General features: G+C 25.7%; 5 non-coding genes across 5 annotated transcripts; 2 read left to right on the top strand and 3 right to left on the bottom strand.

The window, feature by feature from the left end:
* Positions 1 to 202: 202 nt before the first annotated feature.
* Positions 203 to 276, top strand: Trnai-aau (transfer RNA isoleucine (anticodon AAU)). The gene has a single exon. It is a non-coding gene; the product is annotated as a tRNA-Ile (tRNA).
* Positions 277 to 578: 302 nt separating this feature from the next.
* Trnan-guu (transfer RNA asparagine (anticodon GUU)) lies at positions 579 to 652 on the top strand. The gene has a single exon. It is a non-coding gene; the product is annotated as a tRNA-Asn (tRNA).
* A 2,551-nt stretch (positions 653 to 3,203) lies between these two features.
* On the bottom strand, positions 3,204 to 3,277 carry Trnan-guu (transfer RNA asparagine (anticodon GUU)). Its single transcript has one exon. It is a non-coding gene; the product is annotated as a tRNA-Asn (tRNA).
* Positions 3,278 to 3,501: 224 nt separating this feature from the next.
* Positions 3,502 to 3,573, bottom strand: Trnad-guc (transfer RNA aspartic acid (anticodon GUC)). The gene has a single exon. It is a non-coding gene; the product is annotated as a tRNA-Asp (tRNA).
* Positions 3,574 to 3,580: 7 nt separating this feature from the next.
* On the bottom strand, positions 3,581 to 3,654 carry Trnai-aau (transfer RNA isoleucine (anticodon AAU)). Its single transcript has one exon. It is a non-coding gene; the product is annotated as a tRNA-Ile (tRNA).
* Between the last annotated feature and the right edge of the window lie 22,449 nt (positions 3,655 to 26,103).

Genomic DNA, 26,103 nt, shown 5'->3' with positions numbered 1-26,103 from the left:
TACTAAATAATTCTACAAGAAAACGGGTTGTGAAACATCATTAATTTTAAACCAAAACAAGAGTTTAATAAAATTAACTTAACCTTAAGACTTCACAGTTGTATGATAAACAAAGTTTTTATCAAGATAATTCCTTATAGTATTGTTGCGTCATAATACGCTAGTCAGAAATATAATGCTGAGGAATGCGTTGCAAACGTGTGGCCGGTTAGCTCAGTTGGTTAGAGCGTCGTGCTAATAACGCGAATGTCGCGGGTTCGATCCCCGTACTGGCCACATATCTTCCTCGTTAGTATAGTGGTGAGTATTCCCGCCTGTCACGCGGGCGACCGGGGTTCGATTCCCCGACGGGAGTTTTTTGCATACTTAATTTATTGGAATCGGTATTGTTATCCATTTATTATTTAATAACAAAATTATGAATTTATTCTTTCTAATCAAAATATATAATAACAAAAATTATAATAACATAAGATATATCAAACATTTTTTCAATTTATCTAATATTTTTCTAACAAGTGGTAGTAGTCTAAAGAACATTTTCAAGTATTTAAAGTAAATATTGAGTTATTCAATAAGTCTTCGTGGCGCAATCGGTTAGCGCGTTCGACTGTTAATCGAAAGGTTGGTGGTTCGAGCCCACCCGAGGACGTTCTTTTATTTGTTAAACATTAAAGAGTGTGCAAAATTTTACACTGAGCGTGTTTTCTCACTTTCACACTTTTACAATAGTTTTAAGTTATTTTAAACATCCGATTCTTTAGATTGAGATTCTATCTTTTTATTTATACATAAGTATTTCTTATCTTTTTTGATCTTCAAAAAGTTCGTTTTAAATTACTAGTTAACCTTCAATACGAACTCATTATCAAATAACTAATATTAAATTGGATATACAAAATAGTAGGGTGGCAAAAAATCCTGAAATTTGAGAACATAGGCAAAATAAACCTGGAATTTGGTACAAAAAATGTAAGAAAAACCTTAGATTTTTAAAGTATAGTATTTAACAACTTTGATATTTTTAAAAATTTTGATAGTATCTTTTTTAGACTTAAAAAAGTGTACAGAAGTTTTAATAAGTAACCGATAAATTATTAGTTAAATTATTATTTTAATTTATTAAACTACTTTGTTACTTGCATTTACATTGTTTTGAATGTCATGTCTAGTTAGTCAACAAGAACCTATTTCTGATTCGTCTAACTGAATAGAGTTTAGATTAAGAGAAAATTAAGAGCGAAACAAGAGCAAAGCTAAATAAAAATTTCTGATGCAATGTTTTATGCCTAATGTATTTTATATTAAATTTTGGAAATTTTAACATACAAGTTTGCCAAAGATCGAACTGAAAAAGTTTTTCCTGACTTTTCTAAATCAAACTCTTAGTAAAAAACTATAAAAAATACATAACCAAAGACTTGAAAGTTCTTAGTTTGTTTCAAAAACTCAATTAGACCATGAAAAAGATGAACTGCGAAAGTAAATGATTCTAGAAAATAATAATATCAAATTGCAATTTTTAGTAACGATAAACTTTCTTTTTAAAAGCATGTTTACATAAATTTCCTACTATTTTTCCAAAAACCCTTATCTTTTCATGACTTATGTAATTTTTACTAGTTTTTCCTGGCTTTGTGGCAACCCTTGAACATATTATTTAATTAAATAGGATGATAAAAAAAAGTAACAAATTTAAACTAAAAACAAATTAAATTTAGATTGTATGGCTATATATATATATCAACATAAAGGCTTTTGAAAAATCATCTGAGAAGAATTTTGACGAAGTTGATTAATAATACTTAAACAGGTTGCGATAGTCAGGGTTGGCACTGGTTTTTGATAAATTTCTTTCAGGTTTTTTAATTTCTTCCAGGTTTTTGAAAGTACATGTTTTTGGGTCTGTTCTTAGTTAAAATTAAGTTAAAGGTTAAAAACTGGGTAATTACCTAGGATGATGTCCACCAATACCAAGCTGAAACTATATTATACTTGACGCCATTTTAAACCATAATTTTAGTTTTATTAGTTTATGATAGTTAAGTTTAATTTTATTTTAGTATATAACAAAAATTAAACAATAATTATACTGTATCGTTTAAGTAGTTTAAATCTATCAAAAAACACCATTAAGTACTTAAAATCGTTAAAAAAGATTTAAAACTTTCAAAAACTTGTAATAAATTTTGAAAACCAGGAGTAATTTCGCTAAAATTTTTGGCCACCCGAGATAGGTTAAAGCGTAGTAGTCCTTAACTTTTAAATAAAAACAAGTTTCTAAATTACTATCTTACGTATTTAAAATAAATGATACTTTATAAATTATGTATTTTAAACTTCAAACCAAATTTTAATAACAGTTGTTTACAACACAAATTATAACCATTTGTCGCGAGGAGATTTTAAGGGTTTATTCATAGATCAAAATTGATCTCTTTAGAATATAAATTTAACTGCCCAAATAATTCCTTTAAAAACAAATCTTACTTTTTAGTATTTTATTCTTACAAATTATAAGTTTTGTTTGATAAGTTAAGTTAGTAGTTTTGACGAACTTTTCTTAGAATTTTTCAAAAATACTTTATTTTATTTTTTTGTCGATCATCTAGCAAACCTTGAAGTTTTTACTTACGTTGGGGACAATTAAGTAACATATATCTATATATCTTCTAAAACCATTAATTTATTAGATTCTAATATAATTTTAAAAATAGAAGTATTCCAAAATAATCTGCGAAATTTTTCTTAAACTTTTTAAGTATTTCCATCATAGGTATTTTTCAGAAAAACCATATAAAACAGGTTTTCTTGTCAATAATTGGCTGATTTTGACTATCATATTTAAAAAACTATAATTTAAAAATTTAAGGTTTTTCTTACATTTTTTGTACCAAATTCCAGGTTTATTTTGCCTATGTTCTCAAATTCCAGGATTTTTTGCCACCCTACTATTTTCTATATCCAATTTAATATTAGTTATTTGATAATGGGTTTGTATTGAAGGTTAACTAGTAATTTAAAACGAACTTTTTGAAGATCAAAAAAGATAAGAAATACTTATGTATAAATAAAAAGATAGAATCTCAATCTAAAGAATCGGATGTTTAAAATAACTTAAAACTATTGTAAAAGTGTGAAAGTGAGAAAACACGCTCAGTGTAAAAATTTGCACACTCTTTAATGTTTAACAAATAAAAGAACGTCCTCGGGTGGGCTCGAACCACCAACCTTTCGATTAACAGTCGAACGCGCTAACCGATTGCGCCACGAAGACTTGTTGAATAACTCAATATTTACTTTATATACTTGAAAATGTTCTTTAGACTACTAACACTTGTTAAAAAAATATCAGATAAATTGAAAAAATATTTGATATATCTTATGTTATTATAATTTTTGTTATTATATATTTTGATTAGAAAGAATAAATTTATAGTTTTGTTATTAAATAATTAATGGATAACAATACCGATTCCAATAAATTAAGTATACAAAAATCTCCCCGTCGGGGAATCGAACCCCGGTCGCCCGCGTGACAGGCGGGAATACTCACCACTATACTAACGAGGAAGATATGTGGCCAGTACGGGGATCGAACCCGCGACATTCGCGTTATTAGCACGACGCTCTAACCAACTGAGCTAACCGGCCACACGTTTGCAACGCATTCCTCAGCATTATATTTCTGACTAGCGTATTATGACGCAACAATACCATAAGGAATTATCTTGATAAAAACTCTGTTTATCATACAACTGTGAAGTCTTAAGGTTAAGTTAATTTTATTAAACTCTTGTTTTGGTTTAAAATTAATGATGTTTCACAACCCGTTTTCTCGTAGAATTATTTAGTATAAGATAAAGTTTTAATAACACTTTGTCTAATTATATATACATACATATAAATTTTGTAAGTTATTTAATATTTTTATTTCTAAAACTTACATACTAAAAATTTCTATGGGTGTTTACATTTAATTGCGCTTATATTTAATTTGAAAAAAATTAAAAAAAATACAAAATCTAGTAGACTTTTTGTTCTAAAACAATTCATTAAAAATTTCGTGTGATATGTTGAAGATTAAATATTTGAAAAAAAAATTGTGATGTTACTTTACAAGACTAAAAATACTTTCTTTTTAGATATTCATATTGATTAGTTCTTATAAAATTTATACTGTAACTATTGTGAAAAAAAGGGTAACAAAAAGTAAGGTGTTAAATTAAGACAGCTTAATAAATTTAATTGGAGTTAAGTAGCAGTTATTGCTTTCATTTTTAAGAAATTGATTAGTTTGTAACTACAGCTAAATGATTTAATTTGTAATTATTTCATTTTTTTTTTATAAGTTATTTCCAATGTATAATGATATTAAAAAAAAAAACTTCTATTAACAATTCTAATATGTCTTAAGTTATCAAATTAATGTATACTACTTAAATTTACATTTTAACAAGTACTTTCTTTGTGTCATTTAATCATATAAATATGGTTAAAATTTTATTGATTATCATAAATTAAATACAAATTGAGCTAACTAAAGCATAACATCAAATTGAGCATTTAAAATCTAACAAACAATTTTGTTTATTTAGAAACGTTAATGAGATTTGAATATTAATTAATTAAGTCAATGTTTTAAAAGAAAAAAGGAAACCTGACCGTTGGATTAAAAGTCCAACGCTCTACCGACTGAGCTAGCCAGGCTCACGACAACCGGTTGATTATTGTGCATATAAAACTGATTATCACGTCATAATGCATAACTGTTGACTTATGAGTTTATAAAAACCAAAATCTTTACTGATATACCATTAAAATGTGTATATAAATTTGCTGATAGTTTTGTAAGTTAAAACAACTTAGTTCTATCTTTAACATTTTTTATTTATTTTCATTCTTATATAATTTCTCAAATATACCATATCTCAACATTAAAGTCGGTACTCGAATACAAACACTTAAAAAGTTTGCCTTAAATCAGGTTTATTGGCAAAATAAATAGTAATAATATTTAAAATAAAAACAGACCGTAAAACTTGTTCTTTTAAAAACATGGAGGAATTTTACCAAAAACATTTGGTAACCCTGTTGTAAAGGTTGTAAAGTAAAAAAAAAATCGTAAAGACTCAAAAATTCTATCATATAGAAAAAAAAATCAAATAATAATCAAATTTGAAGTAGCTTAACAATGTCTTTTCAATGTTGTTTTACTACTTACAGGGTCGCAATTCGGTCAAGAAAAGTCAGGAAATCAGGAAAAGTCAGGAAAAATTTTTAAAAACGACAAAAGTCAGGAAAAAATGGGGGGTTCTGAAAAAAAGTCAGAAAAAGTCAGGAAATTTGATAAAGTTTTAAAAAAGTCAGGTTTTGTCAGTTTAAATTTACAAAATTTCTTGTTTTCAAAGCCTTCAAATGGTAAAAATTAGTAAAATATCTTTTATTAAAATGCAGAAATTTTCTATTAACATATTGAACAAGTACCCTACTTGAACAATCAGATTTTGTAAGCTTTTTAGCAGTGATGATCTGTAGCAAGGACACTTTCATAGTGAAATTGTGATATATACACAAAAGTTTATCTAGCATAATTTTAGAATCAAAGTGTTTTTTGTTGAAGTAAATAATTGAGTTCTTTATAATTAAGCAGTTAGTTTAGTATTTTATGTAACAAGTTAATGTGTATACTGAAACGGAATGCAGACCAGATAAAGGAAACCATATCTTCATTAGATGAAGAGGTTGAAGTGCTAAAAAAAACGGAGAAAATAAATTTTAGTACATACATTTTAATACAGTATTTGACTAAGTTTTTGTTTGTTTTAAGGTTTTATTTGTAAAAGTTCCTTATATGTCGTTTCGTTTATTTAGATACATTTATGCTAGGAAATTCTAAAAAACTGTTCCTTATTGTTTTAAGGTTTCAACTGTAAAAAGTTGTTATATTTTAAAGATTATACTTGTTAAAGTTCGTTATTAATTCAAGGTTTTAACTGTAAAAGTTCCTTATATCTTGTTTTGTTCATTTAGATACATTTATGCTAGGAAATGCTAAGAAAATGCGTCTTTTTTCAGACAAGCTTTGTTTATAATGTAATAATACAAGTATTTTGCTAATAGAGCTGTTTATTACAAACATCAATCATACACAGGTGGTTTAAGTGAGGTACTGGAAGTTTGATGATAGAATTCAGCAAAAACTATTGTTTTTAACCTGCATTAATATTAGGTTGAAAGCTTTATATAATTTCAAGTGTTAGATTATGTATTTTAGATTAAGTTTAATATAAGAGTTTGATTTAGAAAAGTCAGGAAAATGTTGGTAAAAAATCAGGAAAAGTCAGGAATTTTTTCTCAGCTCGATCAGTGGCACCCATGACAGTGTTACATTGAAAATTACAGCTTTTTATCCTAAATCTTTCCGTTATATTCTTTCAATAAAATTAAGCATATTTTATGGTTTGATTTGTAAATTTAAACAAATAAAAAGTTGCAGACACACATAATCTTAAGCTTGTAATAAATTTAAGTAATTAAAAAAAGTCAATAATTTAATTTCTTTAATTGAACACTATAGTTGATTTATAACTTGAAAAACCTCAGAAAATTAGTATTGATTAAATCTTGATTTTTCAAATTATATCTGGTTAAAAAAACTCAAGTATGTTTCAACATGTTTTAAAAGTTTAGGCTGTATTGGGTGTTTCTAATTCTCATGCTAGTATCTAATTATCTTTTTAAAGTTCACATTTTTATTTTTTTGATATGTAGTTTAATTTTTTCACAAGTTTTTTTTTTTTCAGTATTTGAACTTTTTAACTTAGTTTAACAGTATGTATGACTTATTGCACTTGTTAAGTAAATTCTGTGTGAGGTTATAATGTTTAGGAAATTGAGGAAAAGTATTTAACTAAAAAAATTTTATTAAGTATTTTTAACGTTTTTATAGTAAGATTTTTCTAAATATAAACAAACGTATTTTATAGATAAAACTAGATTATAAGGGAAAATAATTGAGCTGAAGTAGTTGTAGCTAAAAGAGCTGAGAGCAATAGTTCAGTATACAATTAAAAAAAATTTCACAAAAATAAAGCTTCAGTTTTTAGTCTTTTTCTAGTAAACATAAATATTGACGTTCCTACTATACTAGGGAAAGTATACTTAAATATTAGTCTGAGCTGATCAGAAAAAAATAGTTCATCAGCATTTTTCAGATGTTTTTATTTTATTTTCATTCATTTAAAACCTTGTTCCTAACCTACCCCAGCCAAAAATTTTAATTGTTGAGTAAAAAATAAAGTTTAAATAATTAAAACTTTTTTTTTGCTGACCCAGCTTGTTTAAGTTTATATTTTAATTAGATTAAACTTTTAGTCTACTAGTCGTGTATGTTAAGTGATACATAGTATTACTATTTCGATTTTTTCATTTAAAGAATTTGTTCAGGTACTTATAAACTCAACTAAATATACAATTTATTTTAAACAATCTATGGTTTTCCTTCTATTTTTAAGACAGAAGAAAATCATTATTTTAACTTAAGTGGTTTTAAATAGTTGAAAAAAATAACTTATTATTCTAATAGTAATGTTAAATAAAATAGTTGTTTTTTTGTTGATCTCTTTTAGACTTGAAAATTTAAATAAAAATTAGCTGACTTAAACTTATTTATAGTTTTTTACAAATTTCAAGTCACCTTAACTTTCTCCAAACTCTCAAACTAACTTTTATGATTTAAAAAAACTTATTAATAAGTACTTATTTATAATACTTTTTTATAATCCTTTTATTACTTTAATTATCTTTTTTTACAAATTAAACTTTAGCCATCAAGCTTGCCTACGAGAAACTTAAAAATTCAAAGGATTTTTAAAATTATTATTTTTTAGTTAGAGCTAAAAAACTTGCTTAGGATAGTTTTAAAGTTAACAAAGCGCGCAATTTTGGGTACCTGGTGCGTTAATAGTGAGTTGGCTATAAAAAAGGTAAATAGTTAGTAAAGTAATTCTATCAATATTAGTGGCTTTTTTTTTTGACAAGTGGATTTTATGAAAGTAATGGAAACCCTGGTACAAATTAATTCAAACTAGTTGTTTCGCTTCTAATATTTGCAACTCTGTTACAAGACAAAAATTTAAACAGTTATCAGAAAGTTAAACACATTGCTGTTGCCAAGTTATTTTTTAGTAAAAATAATATTTTTATTTATAAATTTTTTCATGGAATAATGAAATATTTATGTCTAAATCAGTCATTATTTGTTAACCTTATCTAAATGAAAAAACTAAAACCAGAAGTAAATAAAGAATATGCTTATACACATTTAATATTAAATAAATTTCTATTTCATATTTGGTGGTTTAAAATACTTAGTTTTTTAATTTATGTGCGGTATTTAAGTTTGCTAGAGCTTTTTATTTGTTAGTCATTTAAAGACTTAAAAATTCAATCATCCTAAATTAGGTTATTTGCAAGGTTTTGCTTATTAAAGTAAACTTTTTTTTTTCAAAATTGCTGGCTAAGATTTTTGACATCAGGATCATTTTATTCTAAGATTTTTTTTTCTGTAGTTTATCATAATGACTTTTAAGTGCTTAAGGTTACATAACAGTAAAAGTTTTCAAACCTTGCTCATACCACAGTTTTCAGTTTTATCAAAAATATGTGCTAGTTTAATATAAATCACATTTGTTTTTTGGCAACCAAGCTGACTTTCTTGCTTCTGACAAGAACATTTCTTATTGTTGCTTCATTTTTTTAAACTCAATTATTAGCTACAAAAAAGGTTACTTTCTCCCTCAAGAAAGTTTAAATCACAGTTTTTCAAAATTGGCGATTTTGGCTCTCTGTGGCATTAACTTTAAATTTGCAATAAAGTAAGTTGATAACTAGCTAGTCAAGGGCTAATATCTAATAAACAATGACAATATATATTTCTTATTTCTGGCAAGAGCGTTTATGGAAGTAGGAATTTCTGGTATAAATTAATGCAGGCTAGTTTTTTTTTTCAATTTAAATAATGGCAACCCTGTTAAAAAACTATAAAAGGTGATACTAGCTATTTGCACAGCTGTTGCTAGCTTTTTTATTTAACAGTATGCTGTAATGAAGTACTTAATTTACTTGAATTATTCATTGTTTTGTACCCTGAATATGAGAGCCAGACAAAACGACCATATTTGTCAGTGAACTGATGACCACGCCACAGCCTAAAAGCCGATCAGAATAAGGGTTAGTGAGGTGTGTAAAGTACTGATTAAGACATTGATTTGTGCAGTCAGTTGTATTTTGCAAAGCTGTGTGGAAGATCTACTGAAAGAATTCTTATTCAGAGCTATTTTGTGTATGTTTGTTGTATACTATTTTTAAATATAGAGTAAAACCATGAATTGTATGTTAATTGCTTTAAATTATTTGGGCTATATTTAAATGTTTAATAAATTATTAAGCAGGGTTGCCACAAGGTCAGGAAAAACACAGAAAACCAGAAAAAGTCAGGAAAAACTTAACAAAAAAAAAAAAGTCAGAAAAAATAAAGCTTTTTGAAGAAAGATCAGGAAATTTAACAAAATTTAATAAAAAGTTAAATATTGGCAGTTAAAATTTACATAATTCCTTATTTTTTAAAGTCTTCAAATGTTAAAAACCAAATAAAAGTTCTTATGTCAGGTTTTTTTTATGCAAAATTTTTCTAGAAGTTTAGAAAATTATTTAATTTCCAATGACTTCATCTGGTAAAAATAGAAAAAAAATTATTACATTTAACTGCAAAATTTCCTATTATGGTATTTAACAACAATCTCACTTGAACAAGAAGTTTTTGTATGATTTTTGATTGATTATCTGTGCAGGGTTGACAAAAAAACCTTAATATCTGGAAAAACCGAAAAACCTGTAATTTTTAACAATTTTAACATGTGTCAAGTAGAAAAATTTTGATTTGACCAAAAAATTTATAATAAAGATAGAAATTTTTTGTCATCATCAAAAAGTTTTTACAAAAAAACACATTTAAATAATCTATAAGAAATCTTTTTCGTGTCGTTAGACTATTTAACACAGTTTTTAGCTTAAACTTTATAATAAACTAAAAATAGACCCTATAACGTGTAATTTTACAAACCAGGAGCAAATTTTGAAAACTTGAAGAAAGTTTGACAAAAATATTTGGCAACCCTGTCTGTGGCAAGGAAACTTCCATAGTGCAACTGTGATATATACACAAAAGTTTTTATTTCAGAATTCAAGAATTAAAGTGTTTTTTGTTTTAGTAAATAATTAAGTTTTTTATAATTTAATACAATTTTAGTATTTTGTGTAACAAGTTTATTTGTATACTATACCTCTTTATAATTTTTTAATGTAGTTTAAAACTTGAACAACAAGTTATAAAAGAGGTATATTCTATTGTAATTTAACTTATTTGTAATATGTTTCAAATTTAATACTAAATGATAAAAGGAAACATATTATATAACATATATATAGTTTACTTTTTTATGTATTTTTAAAGTTACTTAAGTATACTATTTTCTAATTGATTTTTAATTTAATGATTTTATATTAAACTAAGTGAACAATTTATATAAGTATTAAGTTTTTTAGATGAATATTTTATACTATTATATAGTATTACGTTTAGGTTATTTTACAACTTTTGGCTAAGTCTGACTATATCTTGATGATAGAGTTGTTTATTGAAAGTACAACAATCATACAGATGTTTAAGTGAGGATTGAATGTAGTAAAAAACTGTTGCTTTAACCTGTAAAAAATAAAATTGAAAGATTTAGATAGTTTTAAGTGTTTGATTATTTATTTTAGAATAAGTTTAAATTAAGAGTTTGTTTTAGAAATGTCAGAAAAATTTGAGTAAAAGTCAGGAAAAGTCAGGTAATTTTTCTCAGCTTGATCAGTGGCAACCCTGATTAAGCATTTTATATTTTATTATTAAATAAAAGTTTTTACTTTAGCTTAAGTTAGCTGTTTTAAGTCTTTTTAAATAGATTTGAATAGTCGAACATTCTTTAACTGTTTTACAGTTTACTGCACTAAAACTTGGTTTATTATTAAGTTTTACTTTTGCCTAGTGATTCATAAAAGTTTAAAAAGTAACTTATATTTTGAAAATAAATTTTTTTAATATTTTTTGTCGTTCTTTTAAAAAATATTTCTCAATTAGTTCCATATTGAACTATTTAATAGTAATTGCTACTTCTCAATATGTCTTGCCTGATTTATATAAATTAGTCTCAAGTAAAACCTATTAGTCATAAAATATTAAATTTTTAAAATAGATAAATAGTAAATAAGTAGAATTTACTTGTGGTGATTAGTACTAATAAATTAAATGTAACACAATCCATATTTTGGAATAGATCTTTAGAATTATCATATAATATGAACTATTTATGTCTAAATCATTTCTTATTTAAATTTTTTTATCATAATTATTTGACATATAATATTAAAATACTAAAACTTTATTTCTACATAATTCTTAGAAAAACACATTATGAATTTTGATTAGAAAAACTAAAAGTAATATCATTTTGTTACAGAACTTTATAAAATGTCAGTGTCTTGTATGATTTGTCAAGAAGATTTAAACTTCTGTACTGAAGAAGTTTCAGTTTTGAACTGCGGACACATGTATCACAATGGGTGTCTTCAGCAATGGTTAGATACCAATTCAACCTGTCCCGAATGTGGATCTGCAGTTACAAGAAACAATTTTGTGCAAAAGCTTTACCCTTCTAAAAAAGAAGATGCGGAATTAGTATACAGAGGAACATCTGATGAAACTAAAAGAATCTTGACAGTTTATAAAGGTTGTACTAAAAACTTGCAAAAATGTTCACTGAAAGAATTGAAAGTCTTGAAAAGAAGAACTTAGAGTTGGAAGAAAATTTACAAAAGTCTTCAGATGAAAAAGAAAATTTGCGCTTAAAACTGGAAAATGAAGAACTGAAAAATAAAGTTTTGAAATCCCAAATAACAAAACTAGAAGAAAAATTGTCTTTAGTAAATAGTTTGGATAAAGAAATATTAAGTACAAGTTAGTCTACATTTATGTTTCATTATTTATCATTATTTTCATCGTATTTTTACACTGCTCTAAAGAGTGAGTTGAGTTTTGTTACAAAACTAATTTGTTTCTTAATTTCTCTACTAAACTAGTTAAAAAACTTCTTTTGTCTGTGAAAATTATACTAGTACAAAAACTCAAACCTTAAACAAATGTCAAAACTGGTGCTGGTAAAGGATGAACAGAAAAGTAATAAAAACACTTAAGTAACCTTATTTTTAAAATTTTTATATTTTAAGTTATTTTTACTGCTATTACTTGAACTATTTATTTTAACTCTGCTTAAAACACGATTAAAAACATCATCCTATGAGCACTCAATTTATATTGATAACAAAATCTACTAAATTTCAAATGCTAGCTTGTAAGGCAAACATGTTGTAATGTACGACATGAAGTAACAAATACGATGACATATTAAAAATGAATTATAGAAATAATACTTACTCATTTAATTAATCTTTTTATAAACAATGATTTCGATACTACAAACTAAATTAAAATATCTAAGTTTCTACTTTAGTTTTTTATTCTTATTAAAACAGTATCATTACCTATACACTAATTTAAATTTTGATGTTATTAAATAAAATTATTTATATAGTGCCACTACTTAGATGTGAAAAATATTTAATAAGTAAATTGTTGGCATGTGTAACATTTTGTTACAAAATCATTCAAAGCACCTCAATACAATATTACTTGAATTCATAAGATTTTTTAAATCAAAAATGGAAAATATTTTTGTGAAATAAAGTTATCTATTTTTAAGAAAGTGTCAGTTTGTGCAAAACGTTTATTATAAAATTTCAGGTGAAAAAGTAAAAATTACCGAAGATGATCAAAAAAGAGCAAAAGCTATCGTGGTTGTAGGTGCTAAACACGAATACAGTTACCAGTATCTGTTAGATGATAAAAAGTGGGTTAAAATACACAAGTTTCCACAGTTAGTAGGTGACATATGTGGTATTTATGAAATAAACGACAAAGTTTACGTAGTTGACAACAAAGGAATTTCAACACTGGACAATGACTTTTACAAATTATCATCATATCAAAGGTTTAATTTTTGCGCATCATGTTTAGCTGGAAACAACATTCTGGTTTATCGAAATATTTATGACAGCTCGTATTTTGAAAGCAAGATTTTAGATACAAAAAACAAAGAAGTAGTTGATTGCAATATCAGAAGAACACAATATGAAAGTTCATACTTTGCTATTGTTCATTACTTAAATCAGTTTTGGATTCTTGGGGGAAGTGAACCTGGTGATGATGAATACGGAAGCTTAGAATCAGTCAACACAATACAAGTATATGATCCAATATCAAAAACTACTTCTTTATCACCAGTAAAAATGATACAAGCAAGAAGTGGTCACAAAGCCATCGCTTATAAAAATAAGTTGTTTGTGTTTGGTGGATGTGATGAAAAAGGTAGTCCTAACAGTGTTGAGATGTACTCTCCTGAAACAAACGAATTTACAATGATGGCTCGAATGAAATATGATCGAAGTTGTTTCGCTTGTTGCAGGGTTGGAAACCTCGTTTATGTTATTGGTGGATCATTTGACTTTCCAAAATCTATGGAAATTTAAAACCTAGACACTAATGTTTGGACAGATGGAGTTGATTCACCTGTATTTAAATCGAGTTCGTATGCTTGTGCTGTTAACAATTATATCTGCTAATAAGTATTTTATAGTTTCGTCATTTAAAGCTTTGGGTAATATCTTAAGTAAACATTAGTGGAGTATTAATGTGCATGATTTGATTTTAACACACAGCTTTAAACTTCTAAAAGTTTCAAGATTTATACTGTTTAGCGTTCAAAAAGTTTAGGCTCTAGTGTACAGATGAACTTTTCAGTTATCGAATCGTACACCAATTTTTTTTTATATTGTTATTCTCTTAATAATTTTATTTTATAAATTGTTTCCCATAAATATTGCCCTAGTAATATGCTTTTATTATTACGTCTTGTATTTACTCTTAAAATACTTCTTTTTTTAAAACTAAAGATTCTTCGGTTAAAATAAAAGTTTGATCTTACATTGGTTTTAAATTATACTTTACAAATTTTTAACTGTTTATTTATTTTGTTTACAAACAGGTTTGACTTAAATATTTATAAAATGTTTTCGAAAATAACAAATCTAAATAAGTTCTAATTTTTTTTCTCGTAGAATTTAAAAATATTTTTTCCTTAAGTTTTATTATAATAAAGTTACTATTGTTGTTCTAATTCAGTTATAATTAAGTTGTTGTTAATTTAGTTTTAATTTAAGTAGTTGTTTATACAATTAAATATCATTCAAATTAACCACATCTAACAATTGCTAACATTTTATAAATGTATATTCACTCAGCGACTTCTTATAAAATTTCTATTTTCTTTGAAACTTCGAAGAAAACATTGGCGAACGTCTACAGAGACTAAGCTTATACAATTTCAAGTTTAACATAAAGTTTGATAATACAAATTTGATTATCAGACAATAAGCCTTCGGAAGACTGAATACCCGGGTCTTAGTCTACTGATTACTTGTTGCAATATACATATTTTCTATAAATAATGTTTCACACTATGCGACAATCACAAAAATAAGTAGCAAAAAAAGACACTCACTATAAAAAAATAAAATTGTAATCATAAAATATCAAATAAGAAAAAAAAATATTTAAGTTTCATAAGCTGTTGTTTTATCTTTCAGTATTCACAAATTACAAAATTAAATTGAATATTAAGGTACAATACAAAGTTACTAAATAGAAATGAGTTGAGTTGTTTGATTTAATTAAACAAAGACAGGGAACAATTATGAAAAAAGTTGAAAACTTAAAAAAAATAAACTTAAAAACTAATGCGTATATTATATACTAGTAAAATTTAAGTTTTTTAATTGAGTTTCGCAAAGTTTTTGCAATATAAAAACAAATTAAAATATTAATTTAGTGTTATTCAATTCCTCAAAAGCCATCTTTAATCGATCTAAAATTTAAAAGAGCGTATTTACTGTTTTTATCTAATTATTTAGTATAATAACATCAAGTTTTATTAACTATTTTCAGTCCATGTCGTCAATTATGGTTTTATAAAGATTTATGCATAACATTTTACATTTTCTTTTATATATGTTTGTAAAAGACTGCTTGTGCTCATAACTCTTTTCTAGTCTTTAAATCACTTAAAGTCAACTAATTGCATTTTACAAAAATCTGTTCCTTCAAATGTTAAAACTTTTTTATCAAGTTTAGGTATCAGCAAAGTTATTAGAAGAATAACTTTTACAAAAAATTTATATTGTAAGTCGACTTTGGTAATTTTGAAAAACTTTTGTCAGGCTGTTAATATATATACCAACAATACTGACTTATTAAAGCTCATTGAAAACTGTTTGATATTATACAAAATCTGAACAGGTCTTTATAAAAATGTTACTGTTAAACTTAATAAAGTAAGCAAATGTTTCAAATATTAAAAAGTACTTTAATAAGTATAATAAGTCCACAGTGTAGAAATAATTTTTAAAATCTAGCTAAAGATCAAAACTTCAAAAATTCTGAGAATATTGGTAACTTGAACAAGTAATATTTAAATTATTTATTAAATATTTCAAATTTACTAAACTAAAACATATTTGAACAAGGTAGGTTCTTAAAATAAGATTTTAAAAACATTTACACAAAGTGTTGCTCTAAAATGGTGACAAATGAATGGTAGAACTTAAATTCATTTAACATTTTTAATCAGCCAACCTTTTGGTTTTCAGACTAAAGTTTTTATATTTTAATAAATTAAATTTATTATACTTATTGATAAGTGTTATTTTAGCAATTATGACATTAAAGTTTAAATTGTACAAGACAAAAAAGAAAACTAAACAGCGTTTAAACAGATAACTTCTTAAAACCAAACAAAAAGAATTACACGTAAACATAATTATATAATATAAAATGTTGTGGATAAGACATATGTATCTGTGGTGTATGACTCGATAATGAAAATAATTTCCATACATCAGGTCCTTAGACCATGCTTTTTGAGCACTAGTTATTGTCATTCAATACATATGTAAATCGTAAAAAGTATATAAAAGATCTTTAAAAACTTTAAACTTTTCTGAAAACTAAAACTCTCTGACGGTATATATAAACTGAATAAATAAGTACTATAAAATACTTTGAAAGTAATGATTATACTTATTCATATAAAGTTTAAGAGTAGTGTAAACAACAAAAACAGTTGTTTAAAGTAATGATGGCAAAAAATTATTTAAAGTAAAACTAATAAAAATCTGAAAAATGTTCAGCTATCCATAAAAGAAAATTTCAGTGAGAATAAAAAAACTGGTTAACTATGTGTTTGAGAATAATTTTAAAAATCTGAACGATTTTATGACAACATAAAAATTGTGACGTCCCAAATTAAGTTAATACATATGTAAGTAGCCTAAATTTCATATACTTTACTGTTTTTTTGTTTTAAAAGGTAACAAAATAGTTTTCTCTTTTCTTGTTACTAACTACTTTTTAAAATTTCTTTACAAGTCCTTTCGTAGTAACACAAAATACTAAATAACATGAAAATAAACTTTAAGAATAAAATTTTCTTTCAAAATAAAGTAGACTAGCGTAAAAACAGTATTGTGGTTACTAGTGAACAAAACTTACCACAGTTTTTCTTCTTTTCTTTTTGTTTTTGCAAAAATGAAGTTTATCAAAAGGGTTGATCATAACAATTCGAAATATCAGACCACAATATTTCGTCTTTATTATGACTCATCAGTCAAACTTATAATAGGATTTTTTTATTAAGATGAAGTAGACTGCTTAAATGTAAATGTACTGATTGTTGACATAATAAACTGAAATAAATTGATAATAATAAGTTTGATCAAAATAAAATGATTGTTTTGCAGCAAAAAAAATATCTCTAGTTATAAGGTTTTAGATAATAGTTTTTTTGGCGCTCAAATTGTATCTTATAGTTAAAAATAGTTTTGTAATACATACTCAATACATATTTTAAAACTTTTTCAGCAAAAAATTAAGTTTGGATTAGCATTTAATTGTGAAAAAAAAACACTAAAACATCTTAAATTTAAACTTAAATACTGTTTTTAAAACAAAGTATTGTGTTTAATCTTAAAAGAGCTACTTTTTTATTTTTTCGCTTTACTAAAGAACAAAGAAAACATTTCACATAAGTTTAAAAATTGTGTCTTACACAAGTTAACATCCTCAGATATAGTTTAGAAGAATAATTCTTAAAAACAAATAAACTAGATGGAGAAATGACCAATTGAAGAAGTTGCATGGATATTGTTATTGTAGAAAAGGAATTATAGAGTCAAAGTTATTTTTCATGGTAGACTTTAAAGAAAATGTTTAGCGTTTTTGTTTTAGGTTAAAACTCAAATATTTTAAGTATAAACTACTATTAACTTCCTTTACTTTGTTTGTTTTAATTGTTAAAAACTAAAGAAAATAAACGTATAAAACTTATAAAAGTTGAAAAGTCACAAGTTGATTTGTTACAAAAATCTTCAAAGCGTCAACAGTACAGCTACTTTCAACAATCAATTGGATAGTTTTTATGAGTTGCTTTATATTTTATTTATTAAAAATTTAATATTTTCAATGACGTAGGAAACCAGTGAAAAGAACAGTATTATGTCTACTAAAAAACAAAAGCGAAAATTTACTTGAAAAAAACAAGGTTGCAAAACCAGAATCAGAAAGTTTGAAAAAAAAATCATATGTAACAGTGAAGGTTTTAGCAAAAATAATTTGTTTAAAGTAAAATGAAAGCCAATAAAAGACTAAAAAGAGTGGTAAAACGTTCGACTCTTGAAAAACGAATTAAACACTGCTAGTGAGAAATTACAAGTTGCTTCAAATCCAATTAGATGAAGCATTACAGAAGTTGAAGGTATGTGATAGTAAGCTGCAAGATGTCGTATCCGAAGGCGAATCGTTGATGGTTTCAATTCACTAAAGCGTGTTTTTAATGAATATGTCAAGTTCATTTTCTTTTGTTTTATACAATATTTAGTTTTGTTTTAAAAGTAATTTATAACTTGTAATTATATAAACTACTAAACATAGTGAAAGTGACTTAAATAAATTACAATTAATATATAACAAGCAATATTTTTCATATATAAAACTAACCAGCTTAACAACAAAATTGCGGTTTCTAATAAAGAAAAATAACAACTAAAAGAGGAAAGTTAAGCTGCAAAAGTAGAAGGTTTGCAGCTAAAAACATTTTTGAATAGGTTTTGGAGGACAAAAAGGTAATATATTGTATGTTGTTGGAAATATTGTTGGAATGTCACAAACATTAACGTGTATTTAACTAAAATGTTTTAATCAGTTTCTTTTAAGGTTACAAGCTAGTGTTTTGGTTAAATTTATTTGAAGCAAATAAAAATGATAAGGCTAAAAAAAGTTAAATAGACATTAGACTCTTGTAAAAAAGAAGTTAACACTGTCAACGAGACAAACAAGTTGCTTAAATTCAATTTGATAAAGCTTCACAGAAGTTAGAAATGTGTAGCAGTAAGCTGCTAAAACAATTCATTAATGGGTTAATTTAAATTGACAAACTTGAACATGTTTTAAATGAAAATGTTAAAATCATTTTCCTTATGTTATATATTCATTTTTATGTTAAAACTAATTTATTACAGTATAAACCTCTAATTATCATAAAATGACTTGTATAAGTTGTTATATAGTTTTTATAATTAGCGTTATACTTCATGGTTGAAGTAAACCAGCTTAAGAACACAGTTGTGGTAAGTAAGAAAGAAAAACTAGTAGAGAAAAATAAAGCTGCAAAATCAAATATAGAAGGTTTGCAGAATAATCATCTTAATGGAAATAGTCATGGAATGTTACAAATAATACCGTGTGTTTTAACAAATATGTTGAGATCAGTTTCTTTTTAGATTATAAGATAGTATTTGGTTAAATAAAGTCAGACAAAGCAGATAGTTTAAAATGAAATTATTAGAAACCGCTGAAACACAAAGCATGAGGATTTATGATTAAATATAAACAATAAAAAACAACTGCACTAAACAAATTAATAATAACTTGGGAGAACTGATATATGATTTAAAGAATTTATTTTAAAAACTTATTTTCAGACAACTTTAATCAGTAAAGGTATGATAAAAGAAAACTGTTTGACTTTATAATTATACACTTTGATAAAATGTACTTTAGAACTGGTATAAAAAAATATTCATCTTAAAAAAACTTAATCGAACTATTTTTAAAAGTTTCTACCGGTTTAAAATAAAACTGCAGTCCAAAAAAAACGGAATACTTGCACCATAATAAAGTAGTTTCTGCTTTTAACGGTAAAACTTGGCAAAGTTTTTATGAATAATTGTCATCAAAAAATATTAAGACTACAACTATTTGTGTATAAGACTACAAAAGAACTTATACTTCAACAATTTTGTCTTTTTTATAAAAAATGTGTCAAATAAAACAATGATAATATAAATTTAGATCATTATGAACTTTTTGCAGTCTACAAAACTAGTACAGGCAAAAATAAATAGATTAAAGATCCACATAAATGGTCAAAAAAGATGTAATTAAAATATGACAAATTAAACTCATTACTGCACAAGGAAAGCAATGAAAATTCCGAAAAAAGTAAAAACATATTCAGTTTAAAAAAAAAAAAAAAATTTTCTATCAAAGAACTAGAAGCTGCTAAAAACTGAATTCGCTGATGCTTGATAGAAAGAATCTAAAGAGTTGTTGAAAAATTCAACTCTGAGTACATTTTTTCAGAAATCAAAGAATGGATAATAAAGTCCTATCTAACAAAATAAAAAAGTTAAAGCGACTAAATAGCTTGCTGCTTACATCGTATGAAACTTTCAGACAATTAGAATCAATTGAAAGCTTATTTATAAAGTGCTCCTTTTAAAAATAGTAAAATAAGTATTATAACTAATAAATTTTCTGTAAACAAAACACAGTTTATTGAAAGATTCAAACGTTTTTATAGAGTCAGATAATAAAACGAAAAGCTAGAACTTGAGATTAAAGTTGTTAAAAGCAGTACACAGTTTTGTAAATAACAATAAAACTTGTCCATAGCTTTTACATTCAAATGGTTTTAAAGCAAGTAAAATGAAAACATAAAGTTTTTCAAACAAAAGTGCGAACTTAGAAAGTTGTTTACTAAACAAAACATAACTGAAATGAACTTTAAAGTTTGCTATATTACGTCATAACATAGAGGTAGAAATTTAAATCATTTTTGTAACTTCCTGCTAAAACATTAATTTAAAATAACATTATCAAGCTATTAGTGCTTAATGTTATACAAAGCAGTTGGTTAATCATATGGCTAAGTGCCTTTTGAAATTCTGTGTTTTGATTTTCGCAGGCCGAAATTCTTAAAGAAGTCTTCGCCGGCAGCGTAGCTCAAAAAATTAATACAATCAAAACTAAATGTATAATACAATAAATTAATTCTAAGTATTTGTTGCAATATAGCTCAGTTTTACTTGTTCATACAATTTAGTTGTTTTCTTGTTAAAAGTACGTTGCTAATTAGCTCCGGTCTGATAATCGAAAGTTGCTAATTCCTAATTAATTATAACTGAAAAAGTTGACTTATTTGGAAGTAAAACAGCATCGTACAACTGTTTATACTTTTTTATAAAGTATTTCTTTACATTTTTACTGAATTTTACTCATTTGTTTTACTTTTAAAAGTGTTAAGTCTAAATAATAAAAAATAAAGTATTAATTAAATAAAAAAAGATACACGAAACTCATTAAGAGGCGCACGATATTTTTAGATTACACTAAAAAACTTTTTAGTCTTATTATTATATTTATTTAGTTTAAGGGACATAGTTCAATGTTAAAGTTAAACATATTCTTGGTGTTTACATTAGCTTTAAATTTATTTGCCATTTTACTTTCATGACCTACTTTGGTATTAGATCTCACATTTCATTCTTTATATAAACAATTTCATTGAAGAAATAGCCTGCATCTGAAATAATAGAGACAATGCACAAAGCTCTTGTGAAGTCCATTGACTGATTTGGAGGAAGCTGTCTGCCAGCTACTATCATGATTAAAGGACAAATTTATTAAAGTCAATTTTTTACCTTCTTAATATTATTATAAGTCAATTAAAACATTTCGGCTAATAAAGAAATATCCCTTTTGTTTTACTAAAGCTATTAATATTACCTACTTTTTAAACAAAACAATTATTCCTATAAGGATGTCCACATGGTAATGATAATATTAGTTTATGAAATTAAAATTTAAGGCTAATTTTTATATTTAAAGTAAACTTTAAGAATGTATGTTCGATAAAAAATGCTTAAATTAAGATATAGATGTTTAAAATCTATTAATAATTGTCCATAAACAAATACAAGTTAGTAGTAATGAATAAATTTAAGTAACAATTTTAATTTAGTAACAATGTTCTATGATTACTAGTATGTTATATAAAATTTGGTGTTCAATAGTACTACTTTTTAAAGTTTTTACATTTGAGTAATATGTTTAGACATTTAAACAAATGATTAAAATTACAGACTATATTAAACAAACTAATTATTTTTCTATATTCAAATTATAAAAATAGAACCAGAAGTAACAAAAATAACTTTATTATTAATATTTTATTACTTTACTAATTATTATTTTAACTTTAATGTATTTAAGTAGCTAGTTTTTTTCTAATTAGTGTGGTATATAAGATAATATTGTTTTTCGTTGACCATTTTTAGAACTGAAATGTTAGGTAAAAATTTGCTGACTTAGGCTTTTTTACAGTTTCTTCAAACTTCAAATTATCTTAACTTTCTTTTAAAAATCTTAGGCTTTTTTTTATCTACAAAACATTTTTGTTATTTCACATTTATGTTTATATTATTTTTATAGTAAATTATAATAACTTTCAAAGGTTAAGTTAATCTAACAATAGGTTTTCTAGAGTGTTCAAAGTGACTCCTTTGAAGCCCTGATAGTAACTTAGGGGGGTATGAGTAGTAAAGGGGCCACATGGGGTTATGAGGTCATAACATGAAACTTAAACTAGATATTCTGGAGTTGATGATGAAGGGCAAAAAATAAATAAAAGATCTTTAGTGTTTTTAACAGTAGTTTTTGAGTAATGTTGTTGCAGGGGCATAACATTTTTTATTTCCTTAAAGAGTGCTTTTTGAAAAAAAAGAGAAACCCTGATCTAACAAGACGCTTTGTCTCAACTCTTGTTACTACTTTCAGTTTTATCATAAATCTATTTAAATCAAACTTTAGCCTTCAAGCTTGTTTTTTCGTTAGTGTATAGCAAGAAATTTGTAGATTCAAAAGATTTATAATCTTAATTTTGCTTAAGTCAGAGCTAATGAAAAAGAGACTATTTTAGTTGGATAGTTTTTATTACATTTTCCTAGAATTAGCGACTAAGGTTACTTGGTGTGTTAATAGTGAGTAGGTTAAAAAAAAAATGTAAATTGCTAGTAAATAATAGCAACAATGTTAGTAAACTACAGAAAAAAAAATACGTTGCTGTTGTCTATTTAATTGTATTTTAATAGTATATTTGTTTACAAAAATTGTCATAAAATATTAAATTAATTATGACTTAATCGGTCATTATATGTTAATATTTTGTATCATTATATCTTTATTCACTTTATAAAATTAAAACTTTTCTCCTACATAATACTTAACAAACTAAACATCATGGATTTTAGTCCAAGAACTAACAAAACATCATTTTGTTATAGAACTTTTTAAAATATTTCCAAAAGGGTTGATCATGCCAATTCGATCCTCAGACCACAAGTTTCAGTAGACTGAGACCGGTTTCCTCCTTATTAGGAGTGGTCTTGCCTTGTGGTCTGATGATCGAATTGGCATGATAAACCCTTTTGTTAAACTTGAGCTTGTCTCACGGCAAACGAAAGTACAGGCTTCTTCTTTGCAGACTTTCGCCAATGTTTTTTGTTGATCGTACTAAAACAAGCGTACAAGATGTCTTGCCTAGTGGACAATGTTTAGACGTTGCACGGCAAATGACAATGCTGACGTCACTGATTATTGCCAGCAAATGGTTGCTTCATGTCAAAGCATGATCAACCATTTGTAGATTGACGATTGCAAGTTTTTCGGTTGTGACTGACTGATGAGTCCTAATAAGGACGAAACCGGTCTCAGTCTACCTAAACTTGTGCTCTGATGATCGAATTGGCACGATCAACCCTTTTGTTAGCTTGTCTCACGGCAAACGAAAGTCCAGGCTTCTGCTTTGCAGACTTTCGCCAATGTTCTTTGTTGATCTTAAAATATTGTTTATAACATTTTATAATAGATATATTACTAAATTTTTTTGTCTAGTTTATATAAAGTAGTCTCAAATAGATTTACTATTTATAAGATATTAAGTAAGGACTTACTTGTGGTGAGTATTACCAATAATTTGAGTGTAGCACAATCCATATCCTATAATGCATTTTTATGAGTTATATCACAGAATACCATCGTTCATACTATATTTTTATTAGTCCTAATTATTTAACGTAATACATAAATAAAGCTGAAATGTTATTTCTTAATAATACTTAATTAAAAACACTTTACAAACATTAATTTAAAAGGTAAACAGGTTATTATTTCGTAAAAGAATTTTAAAAAATGTCGCTAACTTGTGTAATTTGTCAAGAAGATATAAAGTTTTGTGCTGAAAAAATTTCAGTCTTGAACTGCGGACATCTTTATCATAATGGATGTCTTCAGCAATGGTTAACTACGAATTCAACCTGTCCTGAATGTAGATCTGAAGTTACAAAAAATAATTTTGTGCGAAAACTTTACCCTTCTAAAAATAAAGATGCAGAATTTGTGTACAGAGGACCATCTGATGAAACTAAAAGCATTTTAAAATTTTACAAAGAATCCACAAAAAACCTGAAAAAAATATTTACCGAAAGAATTGTATATCTTGAAAATAAGAATTTAGAGTTGGCAAATAAATTACAAAAGTCTTCAGATGAAAAAGAAAGTTTGCGCTCAAAACTGGAAAATGAAGAACTGAAAAACAAAGTTTTGAAATCCAAAGTAAAGATATTAGAGAAACAATTGTCTTCAACGAATAGTATTGATAGTGAAATCATAAGTACAAGTTAGTCAATATTTATGTGTTATGATACTATATGATATTTTTTATCATAGTTTTACACTGTTTTACAAAATAAGTTGAGATTTGTAACAAAATTAATTTGTTTCTTAGTTTGCTTTATAAAACAAGTTAAAATACTTCTTTTATATCTAGAAATGATACTAGTTAATAAGATTTAAACCTATACTTAATATAAAATGGTGGTGATAAAGGATAAGCAGTAAAAAAAATCACTTAAGTCAACCAATTAGTATAATTTTTGTTTTATTAATTATATTTTTTCTATGATTCAAACTTTTTATTTTTACTCTGCTTTACAAACGATTAAATTGATCATCCAATAAGCATACGATTTGTATTGATAAGAAAATCAACTCAACTCTGAAAGCTAACTTGTAAGGCAAACATGATGTAATAAACGACATGAGGTAATAATAAAGATGACTTTTTTTAAATGTTATGAAGAAATCAAGAAAAAATTATTAACTAAATTTTTTATTATAAACATTTCCATTGTACCAACTGAAGTTAATTAATATAATTATTTTAATGTTAACTTTTTTCTGTGTCATAACTGTACGTTAAGGTGCTTTTTATTTGCAATGACTATTGAGTTGTTAGCAGGCAAATTTAACCTTTCAGAAATATCATAAAAACACCTTGTGCAAAATTTTAGATGATTCGAACAAACTTTTACTTTGGCAACTTGCGATTATCTGAAAACCACCTGCATGCAAACTGTCTGGGACTTGAAAAAAACCCACCTTTGATTTTTTTAATTAGCCAATAATCACAAATTATTAAAGATTAGACAAAATAAAAGGTACAATGTGTACAACTAAATCATTTGAACCGATTAAAAAAAAAACACTTTCCTTAAAAAAAAAAATTTCAAAAAAACCTAAAAACAAATAAATATTTGTATAAAATCAAGAAATGTCTGTAAAAGATTTTTTTTTAAACTTTTGAAATTGTGCACAATGTATATTTGTGATATCTAGCAACATGTTAAAAAACAATCAGATAAAAATTCTAAAGACGAGCTTTTTGGATCCTATACACTTTGCATTGTGGTGGCTTTTATAAAATTACATGGTGCCAAATTGAAAATATCTTGAAATTATTTAAAATTTCGTACAAAGTGTTTTTATTAGTTTTTTGAAATATGAAACTTTTTCAAGCCGAAAGCTCAAAATTTGGTGTAAAAATAAGAACTCTGTTGCTTACTGATTTCATTTTTTAAATTATTTAAAGAAAAATTTTTATTTAGGGCCACTACTCAGATGTCAAACTATTTTTAAAATTAAACTTTCGGTACTATAAAATTATTATTAGGAAATCATTTAACACTTGAAGGTTCTTTACAACTCAAAACAACTGTACTAAAATTTGATAGTTATGTTTTTTAAACAAAAATTGAAATTATACTTTGCATTATTAGTAATTTTTGTTTTTAAGATAATTTCTTTTTGCATTTAACGTAAAATAAAAATAAAGTTAGGTGAAAAACTAAAAGATACCGAAGATGATCAAACAGGAGCAAAAGCCATCGTGGTTGTGAATTCCGAAAACTAATACAGTTACCAGTATCTGTTAGAAGATAAAAAATGGGTTAGAATAAACAAATATCCACAGTTTGTAGGTGACATATGTGGTATTTATGAAATCAACAACAGAGTCTACGTAGTTGACGCAAAAGGAATTTCAACACTGGACAACCAGTTTTACAAGCTGCCATCGGGTCGAGAGTATAGTTTGTGCTTTTCATGTCTAGCTGGAGATGACTTATTGGTTTTTCGAGAGTGTTATGAAAATCCAT

Source organism: Thalia democratica, chromosome 7, assembly GCF_965202585.1.
Source record: "Thalia democratica chromosome 7, ktThaDemo2.hap1.1, whole genome shotgun sequence".
In the NCBI taxonomy this organism is placed as follows: Eukaryota; Metazoa; Chordata; class Thaliacea; order Salpida; family Salpidae; genus Thalia; species Thalia democratica.
Note: the sequence above shows the minus strand (reverse complement) of the source record. Positions and strands in the feature narration are given on the sequence as shown.